This window comes from Zootoca vivipara, chromosome 6 (genome assembly GCF_965207765.1).
Source record: "Zootoca vivipara chromosome 6, rZooViv2.hap1.1, whole genome shotgun sequence".
In the NCBI taxonomy this organism is placed as follows: Eukaryota; Metazoa; Chordata; class Lepidosauria; order Squamata; family Lacertidae; genus Zootoca; species Zootoca vivipara.
Window position 1 is genome coordinate 13,361,520 of NC_142589.1, and position 8,165 is coordinate 13,369,684.

Here is an 8,165-nt window from a genome sequence, read left to right on the forward strand (position 1 = left end):
ACCACCCCTTCTACTGACCTGGAGGTAGCATCCATGATCCCTTCGCCAGCAGGAAAGCAAGCGGATCTCTTAACCGGCGCCGACTGAAAATGAAAATAAAAATAAAAATAAAAATGAACTGAACTGAAAATAAAATAAAATAAACCTTGCCACCGAGAATCTGGAGAACGCCGGCCTAGGAAGTCTTCGGCACCCCCCTCCTTCCCGAAGGCTGGGCTTGGCGCTTTCCAAGGGACCGTTTGCAAAGTCTCTGCGGCAACAGGAAGCGTTTGCAGACAACTTTTTCTCGCAGGCAACACGCACAAAAGCAACACGTTAGGGTCAGCCTTCCTCAACCGGCTACCTTCCAGATGGTTCTGGACTACAACTCCCATCAGCCCTCAAGCCCAGGCAACCATCCCGGCCGGAACAGCCTCCAAGGGCAGCCCCACACAGGATGCCCTGCGGCATTGCCATTGCTTCTTGAATTTGCACCCTGCCTCCCCCCCTCGAGGAGCGCAGGGCGGCAAAGAGATGGAACGTCTGAAAACGGAAGCAAAGTCCTAAAACGGTTAAAACATTAGGAAAACCATTACGTATTAAACTTAAAAAACGTATTTCACTTAAAAACATTCTTCCAGCTGTTTTATCCAGAGTGTGGAGTGATTCGAGATGTCTGAAAAGTCCATTTAAACATCTGACTTTTCTCGGCCAATATTTGGGTTTTTTTTAAAAAAAGAAAAGTTAATGCACAATTTTAGCTGTTAAACATGTTCAATGCAGCACAATGAGCATCGGTGGCCTTTTAGATATATCTAGTAGGGCCTTTAACAAAATATTGCAATGCGGAGTCCTCTTGTTCATGGTGCCAGCTGGACAACACCACCTACTTCAGAATACTCCATTCCATCTCCCATACGAGGGGTTGCCAGTTCAGTGCCTATTACCACCATGGGGCCCACAAGGTGTCCCAGACAGACACTCAGATTTCACTGGGAAACAAAAAAGATCCATAATCACGACCCACAGAACATACCCTCAGGTATCTCTAATACCAGTGTGGTAAGAGAGCTAGTATGGTGTAGTGGTTAAGAGCGGTAGACTCGTAATCTGGGGAACCGGGTTCGCGTCTCCGCTCCTCCACATGCAGCTGCTGGGTGACCTTGGGCTAGTCACACTTCTTTGAAGTCTCTCAGCCCCACTCACCTCACAGAGTGTTTGTTGCGGGAGAGGAAGGGAAAGGAGAATGTTAGCCGCTTCGAGACTCCTTCAGGTAGTCATAAAGCGGGATATCAAATCCAAAACTCTTCTCTTCCTCTCCCATGCTCCTGTGTTATTCCCATCAGGGTGGTGGCTTTGATTCGACTTCCTGTGATTGATCCACGTACACGGCTTTGTGTTTCCATCTCAAGACCCATTGAAGAACATTCCATCCAGTTCATCTTTGATAAGCGGCTTTGAAACATTTTTCATATTCTCCTTTGTGCTACCCTCTCCGTTGTCGTGGCACGGAGTTGCCGTTCCGTTGGACTCACGCCACATGTTGAACAGGTCACTAATCCAGTCTATATAACATTTACTGTTACTAGCCTATCTCTATTCTAGCTATTAATCCTGTATTAAACCTGAAGGAGCGTCTCCACCCCCATCATTCTGCCCGGACACTGAGGTCCAGTACTGAGGGCCTTCTGGCGGTTCCCTCGTTGCGAGAAGCCAAGTTGCAGGGAACCAGGCAGAGGGCCTTCTCGGTGGTGGCGCCCGCCCTGTGGAACGCCCTCCCATCAGATGTCAAAGAGAAAAACAGCTACCAGATTTTTAGAAGACACCTGAAGGCAGCCCTGTTTAGGAAGGCTTTTAATGTTTAATAGATTATTTTATTTCATTTTTCTGTTGGAAGCCGCCCAGAGTGGCTGGGGAAATCCAGCCAGATGGGCGGGGTATAAATAATAAATTGTTGTTGTTGTTGTTGTTGTTGTTGTTGTGTATATTTGGTTTTATATTAACTAGCCAGTTTGTGGTGTTGTTGTTTTGTTTTGTTGTACTATTATTACTGTCACCACATTTGATACTTTGTGTATATAGTTCCAGGACTGTCCCTGTAAAATAGGGACACTTGGAGAGTATGCTACTGAGACCTCCCCACTCTTCCTTGGTACAGCATGGAAGATCCCCTCACTGAAAATGACCTCGCTGTAAGAATGCAGAACTGAAAAAAGGTGTAAGGCAGTGTTTAAGAAATGAAAGATTCTATTCCTTGCCAGGAGGAAATACCATTTCTGCTAGCAGGTTTCTCTTTCAGTCGGGCTGGCATTACATACGTCTGAATGAAAATAGCCTCCATTTTTATTTTTATTTCAAATGAAACTCTGTGCAATTAGCTGTTTGCCAACCAGTCCAACTTTTGCTGCCCCTCCAGGTGCTTTGGACTTGGCGAGGCTGATGAACGTTCAATGCACCTGGTGTGCACTACATTGGCACTACATTGGCAGATGCCATGCTAATCTACAGCTATAGCTGATGCATCCACTTAGTAGACCAATATAAGCTTTCGGCTCTAATCTATCCACAGTGTACAGTGGTAGCGTGGTTTTTGAATGTAATCCGTTCTGAAACGTTTCAAAACCGAAACCTCAGTAGCCGACACCTACGCCTCCAGATCTTGAAGTCGCGTAGCGTGTTCAACTTCCCGAGGCTTGTTCGAAAACCAAAGCATTTATTTCCGGGTTTTTCGGCATTCAAAAACAGAAACGTCCAACTTCCAGGACGTTCGAAAACCACTGTACAAAAATCTAACAAATCACTACATATGTATCCATGAAGAACACATTGGACTGTAAAAAAATACAATCCCCTTTCATGGTTTTATTGTCTTATGTTTTTAAGATTGCACTTGCAATCTGCTTTACTATTCCATATTCCCTTCAATCTTTGGAAGCTGCAGACAAGCAGAAAATGCCTTTAATAAGGGAATAATTGTTAGCCATCACAAACCTCTCTACAGAGCTTCTCTGAGGTGGTGGTGGTGGTGGTGGTGGTTGTATCCTGCCTTGCTATATGTGGAGATATTTCTGTAAGTCACTGTTTACCGGATGACAACTTCTGCTTATTTGAAGAAGTGTCACTTTTTCTTTTTTAGAAAAATCTCTGCGACAATTATGGCCAATTAGGCAATTTAAAAAGCTCATTGTGCATCACCCATTCCTCCTCTTTTCAACACCCTAATACCGTAGGCGAACGGGACAAAGTAAAATGTTTTTGAAGGCTGCCTGCTTAATTGCAACCACAAGACAAACAGGAAGGCTGGTTAGTCTTTGGAGACTGCCATCTTCCACAGCTGGACAGCTGTTTTCAGCACCACCTGCAACTCCTGCCTTTGTGCTACAGTTTATTAAAGGTGCACATGGGTGCATGGGTGCAGAACCAGGCCTTTCTTAAATGCTCGGCCCCATGAACCATATATAACAAGCTTATATCCCATTTAAAAAGCAAAAGCAAAATGAACATGATAAACTAATGAAAACAACACGCCCGTCCATGTAAATAACAAACAATTAGCAATGCATTTAGCAACCCGCCAAAATTACCGAGTTTAAACTAATGAAAAATTCATGGAAATCCATACAAATAGTAAACAATTAGCAATGCACCCAATAGACCAGGGATTAAAATAAAATCTGTGTCCAGGTCTTGTTAGCAGTGCCTGCCTTGATCACCCGTAATCTTAGGAACAGCTTCCCATTACACCAGAATACATCACTGTAATAAAGGCAGTGGTGGCTGGTGGCTATTGAGACTCAGCCACATTAGGAAAGAAACGACTATTTGAATGCGCTATAAACATGCAACACCAATAACGTAAAGCAGGAAGTTTTAATATGCATTTTCCCACAGGGGTTTTAAAATTTCGTTATAACGATCTAATTTCTGACTTATTTATAGCGGTTATTTCATGTGTGTAGATCCACCTTTGCAGTTGGCAGGGCAGAAGGCAGCTAAGAAGATGTAGAATGGGGCAATATTAAAGGTAAAGGTAAAGGGACCCCTGACCATTAGGTCCAGTCGTGACCGACTCTGGGGTTGCGCGCTCATCTCGCATTATTGGCCGAGGCGTATAGCTTCCAGGTCATGTGGCCAGCATGACAAAGCCGCTTCAGGCAAACCAGAGCAGCACATGGAAACACCGTTTACCTTCCCGCTGTAGCGGTTCCTATTTATCTACTTGCATTTTTGACGTGCTTTCGAACTGCTAGGTTGGCAGGGCAATATTAGGTGGTGCTAAAAGTATAGCACTGCAAGGTTACACAGCCACATGATCACACACAGGCTGTGTACACACCATCAATTTAAAATTGTTTAAAATTAAGAATCCTGAGAACTGTGGCTCGTTAACAGTGCTGGGAATCATAGCTCTGTAAGAGGTAAACTACAGTTCCCAAGATTCTTTGAGGACACCGTGTATTTTAAACATGTCGGGATGCGTTATGTAGTCTTTTTGCTAAGTAAAATGCATAGGATTGTTTCAGTAAAAGCACAGGGACTATTTATATGCTTAAGGACAAACTGGGCAATTCACTTCTCCTTGTAATTGAATTTTTACCTTCAGCGTTTTAATTAAATTTACTTTAAGCCTGATTAAAATGTTACCAGTTTTCAACAACCACCTGGGTTGTGGAGGAGAGGAAACATTTAACTCTGCAGCTATTTTCCCCCTGCAATCTAACACATTTTTTCTTTGCAGAAAAACTCAAACCTCCTTCTAGAAGGTGAGTCATTTTATTCATTGCCCTTTCCCCCAACTTAGCCTAAAACGTCTTTTGCATGTTGCAGCGAAGCCACAGAAATTATCAGGGTTGTTGTTTTTCTGCAACCAAGGTGTAATTTAGAGAGCCTTTGTGCAGCATAATCCAATTTTAGGAAGGTCTACTCACATGGGATTTACTCCTGGGTTAGTGAGCATCTCTGGGAGCAAGCCTCATTCAATAACCTGGGATTTACTTCTGCATAAAGTTGTGCAGAATTCTGCTGTTAGATAGCAGATAAAAATGCAATGTGAATTTTAACTGGTAGATCAAGCATCCCCAAACTTCGGCCCTCCAGATGTTTTGGACTACAATTACCATCTTCCCCAACCACTGGTCCTGTTAGCTAGGGGTCATGGGAGTTGTAGGCCAATAATCTGGAGGGCCGCAGTTTGGGGATGCCTGTGGTAGATTAATCAACTAACTACTGTACTGGACGATTGCTCTTGAACTGGTAGAGGCTGGTGGACTCTGCCAGCTCTGCATTTAGGGCAGGGCAGGGCAGGTGGTCCCCCAAGGGGGCACAAAATTGATAAGATCCGTTTGGGGGAGCCAAATTTTGGCCTTACACAGGGCGTCGTATTATGAAAGATTACCAAAGTCTACCCCTGACTGCTTGCCATCCCCACTAAATAGCTTTCCTGACCGCCATGCTCACTTGCCTGCTTGCCGTACCACTGGAGTCGATGTGGCCATCTGTTGGCAGCCATGCAAACTACAGCGTGACAACAGTCTTGCATTTTTATGTAAATAGGAAGATTATTCATTCTGATGCCAATGGCATTATTTGCATGCACTACAATCACTGTTACTTTTCAAGAAAAAGAGGTGCCCGAGCTCACCATGAACTTCTCCCTTGTTCTCTTCGAATGGCAATGGTATCCACCTGAGAGGTGCCAGAGCTGAGCTCTGGTGAGCTCCAGCAAAAGAAAAGCCCCGGCTACTGTATTAGCTAACTCTGAGGGCTCATACGCATCAGAAAAACTGAATGCAATCACCATAAATAAGTAAAATTAAGTTGCATTGATTTATTTCAAACCTTTCTATGCTGCCCTCCAGTTAAAAACTTCCAGAGTGATTTACAATAACTCATAAAATAAAATAGCAATAATCATTAAAATAGTTAAAAGGTAGCACCAAAGCCAACAAATCAGCAGCAGCAGCAGCATGATATAGGCTGATATTATGCAAAAGTCAGTCCAGTTTGGCTTCCCCTCCCAATTAAAATGTGCACTGTAATGTGATGCTTTCCTATATAAGTTTGAAAAATAAATAAATAAGTAAATGAATAAATACACAAGAGTTGGCTGACTTAGCTCTATAGTCCTAAAAGTTATGACAACACTTTGGTATTAGTGCATCCTGTGTTGATAATGCTTTATAATTTATGCTGTGGGTCACAGGTCCAGGTTTTGACATTTCCCATTGGCTGGGGCACGTAGCAGAGATACCCATGGTCTCTCCTGCTTTTTGCCCTGGCCATAAAACCTGGCCATGGAGCTTTGGCACTAAAAGCAGATGATGATATAAAAGGTTTTGAATTATTTGGAAAAACCCATCTTATCAATATTTTGTAGACGAAGCTGCGCTATTCCTTTCTGATCCTGAAACTTCATTACCTGCTGTTATGCACCAGCTTGCTATATATGGCACGATATCTGGGTTAACTGTTAACTTCACCTAATCTGAGTTGGTGTGTATAAACACCCGTGCCAGACCTACAACTGCATTGGCACAAAACAACTGTCCTGAAACTCTGTAATATACCTAAGAATCTTATCTAAACTAGAAGAACTGAAATTTACTCCCTTGCAAAATATTTAACAAATTTAAGCTCAAAAATTGATCAAAGCTAGCATTGTAATGGTTGGGGGAGAGTTATTCTGAGTCTTACCAATAAACATACCTAATTTTCATGTTAATAATTGGCAAAAAATATATACTAACAAGAGACCACGGCTACCTTTATAGGGTCAAGAAAGGAGATATAGCGATGCCTATGCTAAAATGATATACTGTAAAGACTCCGCTCACTTATACAATATACTTTTGATTTTACAAGGCTCAGACCAGGTCACATGGTTAAAAATGGAGGCTAATAGGGGCCAAGACTTTATGTGTTCACTCTCTTATCGGAAAATGGACAAGACATTGTTAACCTCTTTCTAAAATCAGATTTGATTGAAACATTTAACTTTTGATTCCACTTTAGTCCCAATAACTCAACACTCCTCCTTTTGCGCAGCAGCCAAATCAGGCTCATTAATCAAATGATGGGACAATCGTTACGACCAGACCCAAAATTAGCACTACTCAGGAGTACCATTTGCGGGTGCCATAGGGCCAAAGCAAACCCCCCCCCCAATATTCAAGGAGGGTGCTGGGCCCCCTCAATATTCTTCAGCCTACGGCAGGCCCTAGTGGGCCTTCTTGCAGCCGCAACGGGTCACATCAATTATTGTCACTTTAAATTAAAAACCTGTTTTTAAAAAAGTTATAAAACCAGTGGCATTCTGAAAAACTCGAGTTTTGGAAAAACCCACAGCAAAACAGATAACAAACAAACAAACAAACAAGGTTTACTCAGGAAAATAAGAAGAATGTAAATCTAAAAGAAGAAAAAACACATTAGCTTTACAAAAATGCTGGAGTTCCCTACAGGTGGATAAACATTAACCTCAAACAATTTCCTTACCAAAAACCAGACGTCCAGACAGACTAGTCACAATATTGCAGCTCAGGTAGTTTAGATGCAGCTGCTACCGCTGACTAAAAAGCAGAGGATTCTGCTAGTATATTTATATTACATTACTATGCTTTTTGGAAAGTGGTGATTTAGGCAAAAATCTGCCTTTATTCCCTTATTGGGTTCTCCATCGGTTGGAGAATATAACAGAGGCCAACCAGAGAAGTTTGAGAAGCAAAGCCTTTATTTTCGCTGTTGCAACAGGGTCCTTCCTCTCACACAGGAGAACAAGGAAGGAACCCCAAACAAAGATGTCTTGCCCTTAAAAAGAGATTTGAAATTGGTTTCAGCCCACCCCCCAGAAGCATCATCCATATGTCACAGAAGGGGTGTAGCCCAAGACCCCCCCTCCCTAGATTCATCATAGGTACATCATGAAAGGGGAGGTCTGGTGGCAGTAATCTGAGCACCCTGGACCCTGCCCCCTGCCCCCAAAACCTAATCAACAAAATTGAGAGATATTTACATTTCCCTGTTTCCCAGCCAAGTTAATCACACCCTTTTGTCTGGCAGTCAGGTATCAGGATGCCAGGGATTATCACTTTAATTCCTGAGACAATGAGAAGGTTCCCCCCACCCCACTTCTTCCTTGCAGAGGAACACCTGGTCAGAGAGAGTCAAAATGGTGTCAGTCAGGCCTG

At 43.0% G+C, this 8,165-nt stretch overlaps 1 protein-coding gene across 1 annotated transcript in view; it reads right to left on the reverse strand.

Moving 5' to 3' along the window:
• PIK3CD (phosphatidylinositol-4,5-bisphosphate 3-kinase catalytic subunit delta) overlaps positions 1-342 on the reverse strand; it is a 37,921-nt gene extending 37,579 nt beyond the window's left edge. The window contains exon 1 of the mRNA XM_035119821.3: positions 19-342. The gene's annotated coding sequence lies outside the window, so the exon portion shown is untranslated. The remainder of the gene's footprint in view (positions 1-18) is intronic.
• Positions 343-8,165: the final 7,823 nt, after the last annotated feature.